General features: G+C 46.0%; 1 protein-coding gene across 9 annotated transcripts in view; it reads right to left on the bottom strand.

Moving 5' to 3' along the window:
* The window catches only part of CCDC73 (coiled-coil domain containing 73), a 152,478-nt gene extending 138,266 nt beyond the window's left edge, over positions 1-14,212 (bottom strand). For 2 of the 9 annotated variants that reach the window (XM_039536333.1, XM_039536331.1), the window contains exon 1: positions 12,825-12,892. The gene's annotated coding sequence lies outside the window, so the exon portion shown is untranslated. Of the gene's footprint in view, positions 1-12,824; positions 12,893-13,352; positions 13,623-14,185 lie in introns of those variants that run through there. The other 7 variants (XM_039536332.1, XM_039536339.1, XM_039536338.1 and 4 more) reach the window with 7 other exon arrangements.
* Positions 14,213-20,995: the final 6,783 nt, after the last annotated feature.

Here is a 20,995-nt window from a genome sequence, read left to right on the forward strand (position 1 = left end):
CAGACATGTCCTATTCCAATGGAAATTTAATCATTTATACAAAGTGGAACAACTCCACCAAAAGAGAATGAGAGAAGCCCCCAGAATATTCAACAGCCTGGTGGTTAGGGCATTCTCCTGGGAGGTGGGAGACCCAGATTTCAATCTCTGCTCTGCATTATTTTGAAAAGGGACTGGAACCCAGGTCTCCAACCTCACAACAAAGTGCCTTAACTATTGGGCATAATGATGGGGAAGGGGTGTCTCTCTCTGGTTTTCCCCAAAAAAGAGGTGAGGGAGAGAATTCATGGCTCAGAGTCCCTAGGAGAGACAGGAGCATAGAAGCCCAAATCAATGGAAGTTAGCCACCTAAGTATCTTTATGAATCTAAGCCCCACTGCTTTTCTCTGCATTTTGCTCCTTTGCTTCTCCAAACAACCTGCTCCCCTCTGAGGGCACCTATCTTAGGCCCCTAACTATCCTCCCATGCACTATATGGGAAACCTGGGTGCCTATCTCAGGCCTAAGGATTCCACTAGGCAGCAGGATGCCTAGGCACTGAAACTCTGAGGGTTGCAACATCTAAGTCCCTTTGTAGACCTAGCCTTCTGAGCTTTGGAATTCCACCAGCTTCAGACACGAGGATGCTAATCCAAATAGGAGAATCTTGTGTGTGGTATGTTTAGAGAAAAATTAATTCTTGTGGAAAAATTCTGTACACAAAGAAAGTGATGGATTAATTTAGGGCCCAATCTTGCAAAGGCTGATGCATGTAAGTAATCATGCAAGTAGCCTCACTGAAGTCAATGGGCAAAGCTATATGTGTTAGTCTATATAGGATAGTGTCCAATTCCTTGTTCATCAGAAAAGCAATTTGGGGAATTATTTTGTCAGTGATTTTTTTTTAAATCAACTTTACCATTTTTAAGGGATGGAAGAAAATGGACCTGAGGCATCCACTTGCCAATTGATCCCACTGATACCAGCAAGGGCACTTGACAAGCAAAGCTTCACATCCCGAAGTCACTGAGTCAAGATAAAAGCTTTTCTGAGTGGAAGCTCAGAGATTTCACTCATCCTTCCATTGTGAAGTACCAATTTCTTATGTATAATCTGCACTCATTTTGCAACTGGGAGGTCAGGCAAGCCTCCTTTGAGACTGCCACAAAATGCTCCATAACAAACCACTGGAAACTGCAAAGGTATGATGCATGCTATACCCTACTCCCTCTCTAGGCTGAGTGTGATACTTGTGTGACTCTCCCCACCAGTCAGAGGAATACGAGAACTTGACCATTTGCTCTATAATTTGTTTGAATAGATGATGTGCAGCAAAAAGAAAAGCATGCAAATATACGGACAGAAAACATCTGATGAAGTTTAAATTAATAATTTCATATTATATTAAATTATTAAAACATGTTTTTAAAGATTTAAAAACATCAGATGTATACTGGAATGACAGATTAAATGTCTACTATAAACGTCTCAAATTAATACAACTGTTTAGAAGCCATAAAAACCACAAGATAAACAATACTGAGTGTTGGTTAGTATGATAATACAGAAATTGTTTCTTGTGCAACAAAAAATGTCCCTGAAGAAATGCATGCTCCTTCTGTTCTTGGCAACAAACATGTTTGTCAGAGTTGGTGTAAAAAAACATTTTAAAAGTTTATAATGTGCATCTTTAAGACAACAACATTCTAAAATGAAAAAAATGAAAATTATAAAAAATGATTAAAATCCCCACTTTGAAGCATTCACTGCACTTGCTTTTCTATTATGTATTTATGTTTAACAAATATAACATGATAAAATGATGTTTTTTAAAAACACATTATTAAATCTGTTTATTAAAACACACTTTTAAGTGCCATAAAGGTTTTTATATCTGAACATTTATTAAAAATTACATCTTAAATACCCTACACTAGAAAGCAAGTTAGCCTATGAGCCTGATAGGGGTCAGGGTAATAACACAGACTGGACAAATTACACTGTCATTCCACTTAAATTATTTAAGTTATTTAATTTGACCTGTAGATAGTCTCTTGTCTTCTCATCATGCCTGACTTTTAAGTGGGAGGTCTTCATTCATGATGATCCTTTAATGGAAGCAAAGCTTTCTCCATTTAACCCATAGTGTTATCAATCATGTACAGGGATAAATGAGCCTGTAAGATTTTGCCAGTATCACAAATGACACTGTGACCGGAGGCCAACATCTTTATTTGCTTCTCCAGTGATTCACTTCAGCAGATATTAACCAATTTTATAATCCATGAAAGGCAAAATTAAAGGACACCATCCATAAAACAGAATAATTCCTATCAGCAACAAAGTGATGTCTGTATTATCTTATAAATTATATGGCCATACAGTGTGGTAATGTAATGAAGTAAAGATGGTAATAATCAAATGCCTAGGGCAAACGCTAATATGCATTTAATCACACAGCATGAAGCCATTTGTCACTACACTTGAATGCATGTGTACATAAAATACATGAGTCACGTCCTTATTGTTATAGTATAACAGCATTAATTTCACACTATCATTTTACCACAACAACTGGTAGGTTTTGATATTAGATAAAACTTCTGAACACTATAATTGATCAAAGTATCTTTTAAAAGAAATAATGAAGTACAAATTTTCTTTTTTTAAACCTAACAAATTTGTCTGAAAAACTTCTGCTTTTTTTAAATATTACAGTAACATTTTTATACAAGAAACTCAGATATCTTTGGTTATGCCCTGTATGGCTTTTTATGACACTTCTGTGCAAGCTAAATCAATTATTAAATGTGTAGTACGTCTTCATACATAATTATGCACACTTATTTGGTTGCAGGTGAGTATGTGCTCACTGAGAAAAACCATGTAAGGCACTAGCCTTAAGGAAACTGGATCTTTTAATGAAAAATGCTTGTGAAAGTTATATCCCAGTGAAGTGCGTGCAGGTTTAGCAACCAATCCTGCTCTAATTGAAATAAAGAAGTGAAGATGTTAAGGGGGAAAGTTTTCCCAGATGTACCTGTTCCAAACAAATAGCTTCCAATCCCAGGATTGCCTATAGGAACATGGCTACCCCATTCTTGTGTTACAGCTACAACTGTGGAAAATATTGAGTCCATCACCAATGGGGGCACTTGGGGAATTAGCCCACTGGCAGGGTCAGTGCAACCATAGGGCGCTGGGATCTGGGGGGTGCCATTTTCTTTGGCAGCCTCTGCGGCGGCCGGATCTTCGGTCACCCCAGTCACCGCCGGCATTTAGGCGGAGGGAGCTGGGGCAGGAGGGCGCGGGGAGGGCCGCCTGCAGCAAGTAAGGGGGGGCGGCATGCAGGGGAACTCCCCGTCCCAGCTCACCCATGGCCCGCCTCCTCCCCGAGCACGCCGTGGCTGCTTCACTTCTCCTGCTTCCCAGGCTTGCGGTGCCTAAGCTGATTGGCGCCGCAAGCCTGGGAGGCGGAAGAAGTGAAGAGGCGACGGCGTGCTCGGGAAGGAGGCGGGGCAGGGGTGAGCTGGGGTGGGAGGGGTGCCTCAGGGTGGAGGGGGGGAGCTGCCACGGGGGGGGGCGCCTCAGGGCAGAGAGGGCGCAAGGTGGAAGTTTCGCCTAGGGCGCGAAACATCCTTGCACCGGCCCTGCCCACTAGGCAGGGTGAAACAGCAAGCAGGCTGCAGCCTCTGGATGGTCAAGGTAAGCAAAGAGTCTATAGGTCTTACTTCCCTCTGGGCTAGGACATACAGAAGGCAGCAGCCTCCTCAGTGGGTGGCGACTTGGCTTCCCCCATGGTCTCTGCAGTCAGTGAGTCGCCTAGAGTGTAGTCCAGGACTTCAGGCTTTACTGTCAGGAGCATCACGGGTACTTCTGCAGGAACCAGCAGTGTACATCCTTCCTCCTCTATCACCCGCCCCGAATGAGCTGGACTGCCTTCTTTTATCTGGCTTCTCCACCTGGAGCATGCTGAGCAGGGGAAAGAGGGCATGGCCTCCTGAGCCCACAATGATTGGTCTGCTCCCAGCGGCTCAGTGCGGGGTTGGCACACCCCATCATATGTTCTGATATTCTATTTTTAATTAGACAAGGAGAGGTAGAGTGGCTATTTGCTTCCCAGTAGCCATACCAGCAAGGCAGAGGGTGCCCCATGAAAAAGACTGTATAGTCCGGGAAATTCCATAGAGATCTCTAGGAAACTTTTGTGGAGGTACTCTGCAATCTGTTGCAGAAGGTTTCTGGAGAGGGCTGCCTTATTTCTTCCACTGTGGTAGGACACTTTCCCATGCCATTCCAGTATTAATTTGGCTGGCCTCATTGCAGTACACAACATAGCAGCATAAGGACCCAGTCTGCACCCAGATGCTTGTGGCATCTGTTCCTTGCCACCTTGGTTCCCCTAAGGAGAGTGATATCAGCTAGGGTCACCTAGGGGAGGCAGTGGTAGTTTTCATTTCAACTACTTGGACCGCAAACAATACTACATGTGCAAACATTAGTGCATGTGCTCTCCCCCTTCGTGATTTCACACCCCTTCACCCAAGGTTTCCAAAACATGGCTGTAGTTTGGGTGGCAGGGGCTGGCATTGACCTTAGTAATTTCAAGCCTCTGGCGACGGCTAGCAACAGCAGCACCAGGGAAAATGGGGGGAAGACGGGAAGAGAAATGTTGTGGTACCCACTCACCACCTCAAGCACATGCACGCACACACGCACACTCACACACATGATGGTCCAGCACTCATGCATCAGGGCCATACTCACCATGGCTGGGACAGCAAACTGGTTCAATAAATACCTTGTTTAAATCAAAATGTTCTGACTTAAACGTCCGTGAAATAAGGGGAGTTATTTTTATACAGCAATTATGCACTAGACCCTAGGTTTGCACTGAAAATGGTTGCTTTGTGCTGTTCATGGCTTACAGCTGAAAGTGTAGTCTTCAGCTCTTCTTCCATACTAGTGGAGAGGCTCTCCCAGACGAGACGAAGGGGAAAGAGAATATGTGATGACGTTTCACAAAATTATGAACACCTCTGGGACGGCAGACGTACAGAGAGCATGGAGCATTTCTCTCTGAAAAACTGGACATGGACATTGCAACCAGGAGAGCAGCCCAGGAGAATGAGTGTGGCATGACGCAGATGCTGGGGATTCTAAAGGAACAAACAGACATATTGAGGCATCTGGTTGACCTTCAGGAGAAACGCCTTGAGGCTGTACTCATTCTGCAGCACAACTTTCCAACATCACTGTATTCCCCTTCTCCCTCTCATTCCAGGAGGCAAGGGGGGGAAATGCAATATCCCTTCCACTCAACCCTGGGGGACAGGCCTAAGAATTAAAGCCACACAATGATATGTGACAGACAAGGCCACTGTGCTTTTAGAGACAAGATGAATGTGTTTTTCCCTCCCAGTTTTATTCCATCAGGTTTCCAAGGTTAACTTCTTTTTGTGATCTTTAAGTTTCAGTATGTTTATGCAATAAAAGCCCATGTCTTGAGAATGAAATCATCTTTATTAATTTAAAATGGGTGGAAGGGGAGGGACTGGGAAACTGAGGCAACAGAGGGGATGTGCTGGAGACAAAAACCCAGCAGTCACAGCAAGGTTCACACTGTGGAAAGGCACAATACAGAGAAGCAGCGCACATTACTGTGGGTCATTACTAAAACAGGTTTTTAAAGCCTCCCTGAGATGCAGCACTCCACGCTGAGCTCTTCTTATAGCCCTACTATCTGGCTGCTCAAAATTAGCAGACGGCCTATCCACCTCCATGCCCCTCTCTTGTGAAAACTTCTCTCCCTTTGCCTCACAGATATCACAAAGCACACAGCAGGCAGTTATAACCATGGGGATATTGCTATAACCTAGTAAGCAAACTGCGCCAGTGACCCTTTAAACAGCCAACGGCACATTCCACTGACATTCTGCACTTGCTGAGCCTATTGTTGAACCAATCCTTGCTGCTGTCCAGGTGTCTGGTGTATGGCTTCATAAGCCATGGGAGTAAGGGGTAGGCTGGGTCTCCCACAATCTCTATTGGCATTTTAATGGCACCAATGGCTATTTTGCATTCCGGAAAGGCAGTCCCTGCTTGCAGCTTTCTGAACAGACCGGTGTTCTTAAAGATGCACATTACATGCACCTTCCCTGATCATCCCATATTGATCTCGGTAAAACAGCCCCAAGTGCTTGGCAAAACAGATTCACCAGTGCTTGTAACACCATTGAAAAGTATCCCTGTTTATGTACTCTTTGGCAAGGTGGTCTGGTGCCAAGATAGGGATATGCGTGCCATCTATCGCCCCACCACAGTTAGGGAACCCCATTGTGGCAAAACCATCCAGTATCTCCTGCACATTGCCTAGAGTCACAACCCTTCTTAGCAAAATGTAATGTGATTAACGGCCCTGCATACTTGGATCAGAACATCCCCTATGATGAATTTACCAGCTCCAAATTGATTCCCCCTGGCCAGTAGCAGTCTGGCATTGCAAGCTTCCACAGAACAATCGCCACTCACTTCTTGACTGTCAGAGTATTTTAGTGTTGCTGCGCTGCAGGGCAGGAGAGAGCTCCACACACAGATCCTGGAAAGTGGCTTTGCACATATGAAAGTTCTGCAGCCATTAATCATCATCATCCAACTGCATAATGATGCAATTCTACCAGTCAGTGCTTGTTTCTTGGGACCAGAAACAGCACTCCACCGTGTTCAGCTGTTGCGCGAATGCCAGCTCAACCAGGATTTGTTTTGTTCTATGGCTTTCAGAAGGTCTGCTTGAAGGACATTGCAATGTTCTGCATGGCGGCTCCTCTCATGGCTCTGGAAATACCGCAGGATAAAGCACGTGGTGTCTGTAATGCTCACAACAAGAGTTCACACCTGAGCAGGGTCCATGCTTCTCGGGACATGGGGTATTCATGGCCATGTCAGCTTTTCAAAAAAGGTGAAAATATTATATGTTGCAGTAGGGAGGGAGAAAATTGCATCATGGGACATTGAAGCAATGTTCCCAGTCCCCCCTGCGAGAATGTGTTGGTCATATGAGGTATTACAAGCCCTTCCCAAAAACCCCTGCAGCAAGTTGCACTGTGGGATAGCTACATACAGTACACTCCTCTCTGCATCGATGTAAGCGCTGCTAGTGAGGACGCACGCCACTGACACAAGGATTGTGGCGTGGACATGCACTACTGACTTTATTACTGCGGTGGCTAGATGCCAACTTAAATCTGTAGTGTAGATATGCCCTGAATTTACTGGAGGGGACCAGTGAATCATGAGACTCAAAGTAAACTTTCATAAAAGACCTATTTAAAATTAATTTTAACTCAAACTAAGTAATGCATTTACTAGAAAATCTCAGAAAACTCAGTGTTTGCTGACAGATTGCATACTGTAAATATGGGGAAGATATATTGTCTTCTTCATACAAAACAAAAGGTTGAATCTCTGCTACAAGTGAAAAAGTGAACCCAGTCTTAACTAGTAAGTTGCAACTAAGGCTAAAAGAGAAATTTTAAAATTGTCAATTTTCTTTCTTCAGATTCTTCTATACAAGTGCAGATGTCGGGGTTACACTTCTCCCTGCCAGATGATGGAGACCTTTTGATTATGTCACTCTCCCACTTATATGAAGCTGGCAACCATAATATCCTCAGATGAAAACTTTGAGAGCAGTGATCTTGTAAAATGCCCTAATACAATAACTGTAATAAGAATTTACCATCAGTAACATCCACCTCTTGGAGAGGACCCGTCAACTCCCAGCAGAGGAAGAAATTAGAAGGAGAAGGTGGGGCTGGATAGGACATACACTACGCAAGCAGCCAACCAACATCACCAGACAGGCACTGCGGTGGAACCCCCAAGGCAAGCGGAAAAGAGGCCACCCAAGAAATACCTGGCGACGCGACCTTCAGGTTGATAGCAAAAAAATGGGCTATACCTGGAACCAGCTAGAGCGAATGGCCCAGGATAGAAGACTCTGGAGATCTGTGGTTGGCGGCCCATACCCCGGTTGGGGTGACGGGCATGAATGAATGAATGAATAAGAATTTAACTATTTGGAATTATTCAAAGGGACAGCGATACATGTATGACTGATTTTTAATTTATGTTTTAAAATTATGAGAATGCTGTATAATGTATAAAACTACAGGAGACAGATCCAGACTATTGTAAAATAACGTTAAGAGAGGCAATTAACAAATACTAAATGTCCCCTACCTTACATTTTTCTGCACCAGTACAGAATCAGGCATAGCAGCTCTAACACACTCTACCTCCATCCTTCACTCTGCCCCTTCCTTTCCCTAGGCCAAGGATGGGGGTCGCTAGATGAGATCTTTCGGTACATCCAGAATTTAAGTGAGCACCAAGAGCATAAACTTGAGCACAGATGACCTAGCCAGCATCCCCTCAAGATCCTGCTCAGTTACCCTAGACATGGACAACTCAATCTGAATCTGATCAATTTTCTTTGCAAAACAAGACATAAGAGAAGGTACTCAGGTCTGCTCCTGGTATTAAACAGATTGAATAGGATATCCGGTATATTGAATAAATCTACTGTTTCAGGTTTTGCAGTTGCTATGGTGGAGGCAAGGAACAACTTCTTTATGTCCTGTAGAGCCACACTATGAAAACTGAAGAAATCTTTGTTGCTGTTTATTATCTTCAGTTCAGGATTTCTGCACTCCAGCTGCCTTGCATATTGCTTCATCTCTCACAGATAATTAAGCAATCTTCATCCCACAACCTGTGCTTTCAACCAAGGTCTTCCTGGCTGTAAAGGGTAAGGAGAAGTGCTACTTCTTTTGCTGGTGGGGACTGTCAAAATCTCCTTTTAGGAGGGCAAAGTGACAAATGCTTTTAAGGAAGTGTGTGCTATGATGGTCAAGAAACCATCTCTTGATGCTGACAATCTGGTCAATTACAGTCCTGATTCTATTAGTGAGAAGGTAGTGGCAAGACAACTCTCAATTGTTAGTGAAGGAGATTTCAGATATTTTTGTTGATCTGGCTTATCTGGCTATGGCACTGATACATCACAAGTGCACATGCTAATATTAGATCTATCAGCTATCTTTGATACTACTGAGCATGAAGTGTTGCTGATTTGCTTATAGTCTTGAGCAGGAATAAACTAGGCTACCTAGAGGTGACATTGTGCTTTTCTCTCTTGGAGATCCTGGAGAATAATTGGGAGTAAGGAGAGGTTACATGTATGTACAGGAACTGGAGTTCTTCAGATGTTTTTTCTCTATGGGTACTCCATATAAGGATGCATGCACTCCTATGTGCTTTTGATTAGAGATTTTTGTCAGCAGAGCCTGCAGGTCCACACCTGCACCATACACATCCTCATGCTCCGGTAGAAGAACATATAATGGCTTTCAACTGCCTACCTGAGAGACTACCTCTCTTCCTCTGCAAGAAGTTCTCTTTAATAGTTCAACTTCTTGTGAAATCTTTTGAAAGCTAGTTAACCTAGAAATCCAGATGATTAATTTAAATTCTCCTATTTTTTTCTATCACATAAGCAAATTTCATAGATCTACTGAACACCAAAATGTATTTACAATACCCTCAAAATAACTCCAGAAACACTAATTTTCCTTTAATATAATGTAGTGTATCTAAAGAGCACGAATATGGTAGGAACACAATTACAACTTGGGAAGGGCCTCTTCAAGCATACATAAAATAATTTCATTAAATTTTTCACAATCCTATTTAACCCATTTCAGAACAAAAACTAGAAATATAAGACTATCTTAGTTTTATCAAAATTTTAAAATTCTATATGGGACCCATAACATATTGATGTAAGATGATTTAATCCTCCCCTAACTTCTATCGTCATTTTATAGAACAAGAAACATCTGACATCTTTTTACAGAAACCTGATCAAATTACATCTACTTGTTTTTTGGCCATACAATGATACCAAAGCTTTTAGTGTTTGTTTTATACACTATACTGCCACCTACTTGACACTATACTAAATGATGCTGCCTTGCTGAAGTTCTAATTAGGAACTCTAAGCCATACTAACCCTATCTGGAAATACTTTTTGGGAGACAACTATGGGGTCAGAAGCAATCCGAGGGCCACCTCACAGACTCTCCAACTTGTTTTTCCATCAGGGGAAGGAGATTTAGTGGCACAAAAGTAGCACCAGGTACAGACTTAAGTACATGATGAGTACATGAAGGGAATTACTGGATCCTCTGTTATTAGGGCAGGCTTGGGGCCTGATTTGCACCTTGTGCTGTCACTTACATCCTGTGCAAAATGAGTGCATTTTGGATGTAAAACGATACTATTTTGATTTGATATTGTTTTACATCCACTTGGTACTTGTTTGCAGGCTAAGCTATTGATGATGAGAGTAAAGCAGTGGAGAATCAGACCTCCAGTTTCTATTTTCACACAGAATCCAAATTTCTAAATTGTTAAGCCCCCAAAACCCAATTTATAAAAAATTTCCCCACATGGCCGGCAGCCTTCTTACCGCAACCTGGTTGCTGATGATTTTGCATCACTGGCCAATCCATATTCCTGTGGCTCAGTCTTTCAGTGCTGGCTATCAAATATAATTTGGCCATTATGTTCCTATCAGTGGATGCTTTAGCCACTGCCACTACCTCCAGTTAGAAGCCAGCAAAGCTCCTCCACCCATGCTGTATGTAACCTTAAAAAGATTGCTCCTTGGCACAGCACACAAAGCTAGAGGCTTAACCCTATGTAATACTTGGGACTTAGAACAATGAATAACTATGATTCAGCCAGTAAACAACAGTGATCACAATCACAATATAATTAAGTTTAATATTCTCAACAAAAGGCACCATGCTGCAATCTAACACTGACATTAAACTTTGAAAAGAGGAGCAACTCAAGAAGACCATAAAGTAAAAAAATTACATAATTAAAATCCTTAGATTCAGCATGGAAGCTACTTATGTAAACCACAATATACCTTAAAAAAATAAAAGAAGCAAAAAGGCAAGGGGGAAAAAACCAGTATGGTTAAATGACAAAGTTCAAGAGGTTTTTCTAGCCAAACAGGTATTGTTCAAAAATGCAGATCCAGCCCAATTTAGGCAAAAAATTTTAAAAAATAAAATAAAAAGGAACTATGGCAAGAAATCAACAAATTGAAATTAGGAAGACTTTTTTGAATTTTTAAAAGCAATTAGCCCAAAACATAGAAACAAATAAAGGAGCCAAGATTTTCAGAAAGGGTACCTAGTGTTACGCTTCTTTATGTATATTTAGGCACATGAATAAAGTGGCTAATTTTCAGAAGTGCTGGTCACCTAGCAGCTTCCATTGACTTGAGATCAATTGATACCTACTCATAACAATGAGGGAAGGAGAGAGGTGAACTGAGTCCTGCCACCCTGAGTCCTGACTCAAGTTAGCAGTGTAAAAAAGCTGCTCTAAGTGACATAAAGTGGCAGGAATGAAACTAGATTCTGGTTCATATTCTCAGGCCCTAAAATAATAGAATCTGAACACTATGGAATCATTCACACTGGTAGTAAATGTTCAAATCAGTACACAGGTAGTTACACAAACAGCTAAAGTTTTTAAAAATTTAATTTGTGTATATAACCTTTTTGATCAGTGGCTTTCAAACTTTTGTACTGGTGACCCCTTTCACATAGCAAGTCTCTGAGTGCGAACCCCCTTATAAATTAAAAAATTTTTTTATATATTTAACACCATTATAAATGCTGGAGGCAAAGCAGGGTTTGGGGTGGAGGCTGACAGTTCGCGACCCCCAGGGCCGGCGCTTCCATTAGGCGACCCTAGGCAGTCGCCTAGGGCACCAGGATTCGGGGGGCGGCATTTTGTGCGCTCCCCACGGGGCGCGCAGGAGCTTCCGGTTCCACTCCCGTAGCGCCACCGAAGAAGGACCTTCTGCCGACGTGCCACAGAAAACAGCGGCGGGCTATTGAGCAGCTCAATGACTGCAGCTGTCGCCTGCGGCATTTCGGCGGAGGGTCCTTCTTCGGCGGCGCGATGGGAGCAGAACCGGAAGCTCCCATGCGCCCCGTGGGGAGCGCACAAAATGCCACCCCCTGAATTCTGCCTAGGGCACCAGAAACCCTGGCGCCGCTCCTGGCAACCCCCCATGTAAAGCCTCAGGACCCCCTGAGGGGTCCCAACCCCCAGTTTGAGAACCCATTTTTGATACATCACTTAACATGACTCCTTAGTCCTATTAATCACAGGAAGCATCATTTGCTACTGAAGCATCATTCTTTCTTAACCTCTCATACAAATTTTGATGTGCTGCAGAAAGAACTTCTCATATGCCAATCTCACTAAGGAATCAATACAGCCTAAATTTGCTCCTAATACTACAGACTCAGTGAAATATTTTCTAAGAAATATCATCCTAAAGGTACAATATAATGCAAAACCCATTAACTAAGGATTAAGAGAAAACACAAAAGAGGTGTAAGAAATTCAATAAGCAAGCTTCTTAAAACTAATTCTCAATATAAATATATTTAAAGACTTTTTTAAAATTAGAACTATAATTTTACGTTTTAGCTCTCAACACAAATATAAGAGATAATATAAGAGGGACGAATAAGAAAAAACAAGATATTTCACTTTACAATAAATTGTTAGCCTCTTACTAAACACGTCATACATGTGCTTGTATTATTTGTGTGTCAATAATAGCTTTATATTGTTGGAATCCACTGTCATGTTAAAAGGCAACAATGTACATCATCCATTGATTGATGCAGTAGAGGGCATATTTCTCATCTCACATCACCATAAACTTTACTGCTGGCTACACTCACCAGTTATTCTCCCAGCTGAAGCAATTATTAGTGTGGTCGTTGTAATACATAATCAGTTTCAGGGATCACTATGAAAATTAAAAGCCAATGCAAAAAAGTCACTCAATTTGTCTGCCACTGTCCTTGAATCATAAATGGTATTAGTAGCATGTTTCCTCTCGGCTGGAATTACAACAAACTAATATATGGCAAGGAAATTATTACAGTAGTACTCAAAGGATTAAGTGAAGGGATAGAATGAATAGAGTGAAGGGAAAGAATGAAATACAGGGACAAGAAAAAGGCCGGGGGGGGGGGGGGGGAGAGAAGCAGAAAATGTGTCATTCTGCCAAGATCCATGTATGGGAGACTGATCTTGACCATAGAGCAGAAAGACAGGAAGCAAAGGCATGAATGGCCTTCTACATATTTGCTGTTTATGGCTCAATTATTGCTTTGAGCATATGCTAAGAGGCTATTAACACATTTTAGCAATGTAAATATTCTAAACTTTAACTTTTAATTTATTTATGCACATAAAGACTGTACCTTACAGGAGGGGTAGGGGGAAAAAACACCAAAATGGCCACAGGAAACTGGAAATGGATTGAACTGGGCGAAGTTGCTCTCTGAAGCTCCTTGAGAACAGTAATCTTGTCAAGTTCAGTCCCCTATGCTTTACCAGCGTGGGAAGACTGAATAGGCAATAACATATGCCTGTGTGTTATAAGCAGGTTCACACTCCCTAGTGGTAGCGGGTTGGTTTGTTGAAGGCTAGAGGGGTTTTAACAACACTGCAGCCCTTATTTTGCTAGCTGGAGTCTTTTCATTGCTGGGGTGGGAGGTGGGAGGATTTTAAACCCCTCGCTCTTGTCAGTGGCTGTTTAAAGAGCGGCTAGACCAATAAAGCATCGGGCTTCTATCGCCGCTTTGCACAGCCGCTGCCGGCAAGCAGGGCACTCCAGACACCCGCGCACCTGGCAGAGGCCAGTCCCAGCCAGGGGCGGCTCTAGAAATTACACCGCCCCAAGTAGGGCGGCGCGCCGCACCGCCCTTCCCCGGCCCCGCGGCCGGGGCAGAAGTGTCTGCGGACGGTCCGGTGGACCCCCGCAGGCATGTCTCCAACCCAACGAGCGGAGGGGAACTCGTCACCCGCCTGCTGCAGGCTCCCCGCTTCGTGCCCCACCCTCGCCGCTCGGCTCCCCCCTTCTCTTTAAAACTCAACGCGCTGGCACTGAAACCCTGAAGAAAAATAACCTCCCCGGGCGGCGTAACGCGAGGGAGGCAGAGCGGGTGGGGAACATGTTAAATGGGAGGTGGGTGAAGTAGTGGAAAGAGGGAAAAGCCAAAGGAGAAGGGCCGGGTCATCGTCCCCCATTTACCCGCACGCTGAGCCGCCGCCGCCTTCCCGCCAATTCCAACTGTCGGTTCCGCCTCGCGGACAGTCCGAGAAGGGAGCTGGGTGCGGGTCTCGGCGGGTCTCGGCGGCGGGTTTGCAGGGGCTGGTTTCTGGGCTCTGCTCGCTGTTACACACCCTCCATTTCCCGGGTGCCTCCCTGTGCTTATGTGTAAAATCATTAGAAAAGAAAAATAAATATGCAGGAGGAAGGTGCTCGCACCACCCGCAAATTGCCTCAACTGCCCTTCAGTTATGGCCTGAGTCCCAAACAGCTGCGCTGGTTGCACTAGTGCTGGCCTTGGCTTCTCACTAAAACCAGGGCAGGTGAATGAGAGAAATGTGAGGGGCTGGTGAGGCCAGACTGATAGCAACCATAAGGAAGGGAGATCAGACAGGAATTTGTCAACTGAGGCCTGATCTAGGGGCTTAATATTTAGAGCAGAATAGCTATAGCAGTGGGTGTGTGAAAAATCCACACAGCCTGAGCACTGCAGTTCAGCTGATCTAACCCCTGCTGTATTCAGCCTGTTGGGATCCTGGAGGAATGCTAGCTAGTGAGGGAGGTGGGGACTACCAACAACACTAGAAAAAAACCTTCCCTGGCTGTGGGAAGCACTACACTACAGCACAGCAGTGGCATAGCTCAGGGCTGCCCAGAGGATTGAGGGGGCCGGGGGCAAATCAGTTTTGGGGGCCCCTTCCATAAAAAAAAGTTGCAATACTATAGAATACTATATTTTTGTGGGGGGCCCTGTGGGGCCTGGGGCAAATTGCCCCACTTGCTCCCCAACTCCCCGGGCGGCCCTGGCATAGCTACTGCACCATAGCTATACTGCTGAATTGCCCTATGTCTATACCAGGGCCGCCCAGAGGATTCCGGGGGCCCGGGGTCTTTGGCGGCGGGGGGGCCCTTCCATTCCGGGACCCGCCACCGAAGTGCCCCGAAGACCTGCGGCGCCCCCCCCCCGCCTCCGAATTACCGCCGAAGCCGGACCCGCCACCAAAGTGCAGCCCGGTCTTCGGCGGTAATTTGGTGGAGGGGGGCCCCCACCGCGGGTCTTTGGGGCACTTCGGCGGCGGGTCCCGGAACGGAAGGCCCCCCTGCCGCCGAAGACCGGGCTGAACTTCGGCGGCGGGTCTCGCTCCGTCTTCGGCGGTAATTCGCCAGCGGGGGGGGTCCTTCCACCCCGGAGCGGAAGGACCCCCCGCCGGCTAAGACCGGGAGCAGAGAAGCTCCTGCGCCCGGCCCCGCAAGAGTTTTCCGGGCCCCCCCGGAGCAGTGAAGGACCCCGCTCCAGGGGCCCCGAAAAACTCTGGTGGGGGCCCCTGTGGGGCTCGGGGCCTGGGGCAAATTGCCCCTCTTGCCCCCCCCTCTGGGCGGCCCTGGTCTATACTGGCAGAGTTACAGTGCTGCTCAGAAAGTGATGAAGGAAAACAGCTGTTGTGTGTTCACACTGTCAGCTGCCTGTGCAATAGCGTGTTCACACTTGTGGTACTTGCAGCGGTATTTGGAGCGGTGCACTCTGGGCAGCTATCCCACAGAGCACCTCTTTCTCTGCTGCTAAGAGTTCTGAGAAGGCGGAGGGAGCATCCTGGATCCTATACCAATGCCCATGATGCATTGCTTTGCATCCCAGCAATCCCTATGCTTTCATCCGCATTTGGTGCCATCTTTCAACAGTTTCTGTACTGTGCGCTCTACCTCTTCAACCTGCAGGAATGGATCCCACACTGTTGATCAAAATCCTGTTTGCTCTAACACATCACAAGTGGCAGTGGAGTTATTCCTTAAACTACAAAGGCAAGAGGAATGAAACATTGATCTCACCACACGTACTAGCTACAACACGAGATTGCTTGTGGCATTCATGGAGGTCCTGATCACAGTGGAACGCCGCGTTTGGGCTTGGGAAACAAGCACTGAGTAGTGGGATCACATTGTCATGCACATCTGGGATGACAAGCAGTGGCTGCAGAACTTTCGGATGAGGAAAGCCACATTCATGGGACTGTGTGATGAGCTCACCCCGGCCCAGCAAGGACATGAGAATGAGAGCTGCCCTGTCTTTGGAGACGCGCATATTGATTGCACTGTGGAAGCTGGCTACTCCAGACTGCTACCAATCAGTCGCTAACCAGTTCAGAGTGGGAAAGTCAACTGTTGGACTTGTGTTGACGGAAGCGTGCAGGGCCATTAATCTCATGCTGCTCCAAAAGACTAACTCTGGTCAACGTATGTGACATTGTGGATGGCTTTGCACAGATGGGCTTCCCTAACTGTGGAGAGACGATAGATGGCATGCATATTCTAATTCTGGCACCAGACCACCTCACCACCAAGTACATTAATCAGAAGGGCGATTTCTCAGTGGTTCTCCAGGCGCTTCTGGATCACCGTGGGCGTTTCATGGACATTAACGCAGGCTGGTCCAGAAAGTTGCGTGACGCACGCATCTTTTGGAACACTGGCCTGTTCAGGAACTGCAAGTAGGTACTTTCTTCCTGGACCAGGAAATCACCGCAGGGGAAGTCAAAATGCCCATTGTGATCTTCATAGAATCATAGACTATAAGGGTTGGAAGGGACCTCAGGAGATCATCTAGTCCAACCCCCTGCTCAAAGCAGGACCAATCCCCAGACAGATTTTTGCCCTACGTCCCAAGGGACCTGGGGAGATTCCCGCCTTCCCCTTAATGCTGTGGCTTATGAAGCCATACATGGAGCACCTTAGCAGCAGCAAGGAGCGGGTCAACAACAGGCTGAGCAAGTGCAGAATGGCTGTTGAGTGTGCTTTTGGCCATTTAAAGGCCTGCTGGCGCTGCCTATATGAGAGGCTGGACTTGGCTGATGCTTATAGCCGTGTGCTGTACACTCCATAATATTTCTGAAAGGAAGGGTGAAAGCTTCACTCAGGGCTGGACCGCTGAGGCTCAGTGTCTGGAGGCTGAATTTGAACGACCAGAGGCCCCGGCTATTAGAGGGATGCAGCGTGGGGCCATAAGGATCAGGGATGCCTTGAGGCAACAATTTGAAGCTGAAAGCCATTAATATTTCTTGCTATGCTCAGGAGTGCAGTGTTTGTAATCATAGGCACCGACTTCTGCTGGCACCGGTGGATGCTCGACCCCCCCCCGCCCCAGGCCCCACCCCGACTCCACCCCTCTCCTGCCCCCTCCCGCCCCTGCCCCGCTTCCATTCCAACTCTTTCCCCAAAGTCCCTGCCCCAACTCCACCCGCTCCCTGACCCTATTCCAACCCCTTCCACAAATCCCAGGCCCTGCCTCTTCCCCACCTCCTCCCCTGAGCACGCCATGTTTCCGTTCCCCCCTCCCTCCCGGAGTTTGTTACATGGGAAGCAGGGACGCCGCATGCTCAGGGGAGGGGGCGGAGGTGAGATGGGGCAGGGAGATGGGGAGGGGAGCTTGGCTGCCACTGGGTGCAGAGCACCCACCAATTTTTCCCCATAGGTGCTCCAGCCCCGGAGCACCCACGGAGTCGGCGCCTATGTTTGTAATGCTAGGAGGTGATTGTGATTGGTACAGATGGTGCAATATGAAGATGTAAGAAAATTGCCTGATGCTTTGCAGGGCTCTGTTTGCTTTCAAATCATGGAATAAAGATTGCTTTCAAACCAACACAATTCTTTTATTAAAAAAAAAAGAACTGGAGAAGAGAGTCAAACAAAAAACACACATCAGCACTGAAGGAGATGGGGGAGGGAAGGGTCGCAGGAGGAGGTGGGGTCCCAGGCTGGTTAAAGATTGTGTATGTCCAGGGATCATATCCAACCTTCTCTTTTGGAGTACAGTGCAGCAGGTGCTGTACTTCAGAGGGATGAGTGTTGAGTGCAATGGGTACTGGGAGTCTGCAGGGCTGGACTATGACGGGGCAGGAGTGGAATGCAGCGAGTACAGACTGGAGCCAGGAGGTTGATAATTGTGTTGGCGGTGTCTGGGGGGGCACATGGGAAAGAGTTTTGTGACAGCGGCTGCAGGGGAGGGAGGGCGCAGAGCTGCTCCGTTTGCAGTGCTAGTAGCGCCTGGAGCGTGTCCGCTTGGCACTCCATAACGTTTAAGAGCCACTCCGTGGCTTTATTCTGGCCACGTTCTCCTTTCGGTCCCTCATCTCGCTGTCCCACCACTCCTTCAGTTCTTGATTTTTGGCCACGGAGTGCATCGTGACCTCACACAGAAAGTCCTCTTTAGTTCTTTGTGGCCGCTTTCTAATTCTGTGCAGCCATTCAGCCGGCAATAACAAAGAGGGAGGCTGGGTTCCCAAGGTCATATCTGTGAAGCCAAAATGCAACATTTTTCAGAAGCAGCATTGTTTGCAATAACACAGACCACTTATTTAAAACACAGCCACTATTCACATACCTGTCACTAACTGGCTGACCCCAAGCAAGGACACATGAGCCACAAGACCCCCAAAAATGGTGACAAACCACAGGGGCAGGGTAAATCAGTGTTCCAGGACTGTACTGTAGACAGGGCATGTGGCTCTTGGGGAGAGCCAGCACTGTAGTGGGGGGCCTTATAATCATTCCTGTCCCCACATTTTCTACAGACAGTGTTCATTCTGGAAGATATCTCACTGCTGAGGGTGAGCAGGGAATCAAGGAGGATCTTCTCCAAGACTGCGGCTTCCACCCTGGCCCTTATGCGGTTCGCCTGTGTGCAGCAATGGTGTCCCGCCCACCCCGTCCAGTGACAGCAGAGTGGCGTGGGAAAGTTACCCTTAATGGGGCAAGAAACAAAGCAGCTCTGCCAAAGAAGCTGCGGCAGTGGATTGGCCAGTATCTCCATGAGAGTTTCCTGGAGATCTTTGAGGTAGATTCCCGTGAAGTGAGAGAGTCAATCAACAGCCTGTTCCACCGCTCAGACTAGGCATGTGGTGGTATGCACATCATACAGACAGAAGCCTGCTTTCTGCAACCCTCCTGCCCCCAACAACTTGCTTCAGTGATTCTCCCAAACAAAGCCACTTGCTATGATCCTCCTCTCCTGTTTGTGTTTCACCAAGATCCAACAGGTGTGACTGGCTAGCCTCCTCCAGGGTAGAGAAGAGCTCTGGGCTGCATGCATCTCTGACCTCCAAGTTGTCCTCTGCCTCTGGGTCCCTTCCCCCCTCCTCATCCTCATCCAAGATTTCCTCCTCCTGGCTCGGTCCACTTTCACCTGGCACGTGAGCCACTGAAGTATCCACAGTGGCCTTTGCAGTGGAGGTGAGGTCACCACCCAATATCGCGTCCAGCTCTTTGTAGAACTGGCAGCTTGTGGGCACAGCACGGGAGTGACAGTTTGCCTCCTGCGCCTTGTGGTAGGTGTTCCACAGCTCCTTCATTTTGACCCTGCACTGCAGTGTGTCCCGGTCATGGCCCCTTTTTGTCATGCATTGTGAAATATGTCCATGGGTATCATAATTCCTATGGCTGGAGCGCAGCTGGGACTGGAAGCCTCTTCTCCCCAAATGCTGATGAGGTCCAGCAGCTCAGCATTGCTCCAAGCGGGAGATCACCTGGTGCATGGAGCAGGCATGGACACCTGGGAAGATGTGCTGAGACCACTGCACACCACTGAGCAAACAGGAATGGGACTTTCAAAATTCCCAAGGAATTTAAGGGGTGGGGATGACGGTTGGTCACCAGATGCCAGGGCAGTAGAGTTCAAACCAATGACCAGAGAGGCGAGAACAGGCATTGTGGGACACCTCCTGGAGGCCAACTGCAGTGCTGTAATCGACCAGGGTGTCTACACTGGCACTACAGTACTGTACCCTCAGTGCAGAAAGCTACACCTTTCATTGGGGTGGGTTTTTATACAGTACTGCAACTGCGCAGTTTCTGCGCACTAAGTGGCTTGGCAGTGTGCACGCCTCGGGAGTTACATCGCAGAAAGCTGCTTTACTGTGCAGAAACTTGCCAGTGTAGACAAGGCCTTAGTATAGGCATGGCCTGAGGTTAGCACTTTAAACCTACACTTATTGACTACTAGTCTTCACAATTTTCTGTAGATCATAGAAAGCAATCACTGTCCAACATTTTGGAAGTGAAAAATAGAGGTTTTCACACCATTCACTCTCAGAAAAAAATCACAATAATATCATTTTAGCTTTCCAAAACAGTTTGCAAAATAGCCAAATTCTGGTCCAGAGTATTTTTTCTTTGTATTTGAAGATATTCAGTGTTGTTCCTTTTCTTTATCTGCCTTAACAAAGCTTCATTTTGTTAAAGGAAAATTCAAGATAATCCGGGAAGAAATTTTAGGTATTTAGAAATAAATAATGGTAGCAATATTTTGGCATGGATTTTACTTTCGCTTAAAATAATTACTAAGTATCAGAACATATTATACATGCCTCATCAGACAGTGAATAGGTGCATGTAGGTAGTTGTTGAACTTCAGAAAAGGTAGGCTTTGCCTGCTATTATTTGGAAAAAATATGGTGTGAAATCCTATCTCTATAGAAGTCAGCCAAAAATCTCATTGAGTTCATGGGGACCAATATTTCACACCTAGACTCTCAAACAGGGCTTTGGAGCAGAGCCCAGAGCTGGAGCACAGAGCAGCTCCGGAGCAGTGGAGCTGCAGGTTTTTGCCTGGAGCTGGAGTGAAGCCAGAGCACAGCTCCAAAGCCCTGCTCTCAAACATTTTATTATAATAACTTGCTTAAAATATATATATTCAAATATGCTATTTTTTGAATTTTACATAAAATCCCTAATATTCAAGAGTTAATTATGAAAAGACAAGTTGTTAATTCTGTTTTTTTTAATAACCTAGGTTCTGTTTGG

Source organism: Mauremys reevesii, linkage group 4 (assembly GCF_016161935.1).
Source record: "Mauremys reevesii isolate NIE-2019 linkage group 4, ASM1616193v1, whole genome shotgun sequence".
Classification (NCBI taxonomy): domain Eukaryota; kingdom Metazoa; phylum Chordata; order Testudines; family Geoemydidae; genus Mauremys; species Mauremys reevesii.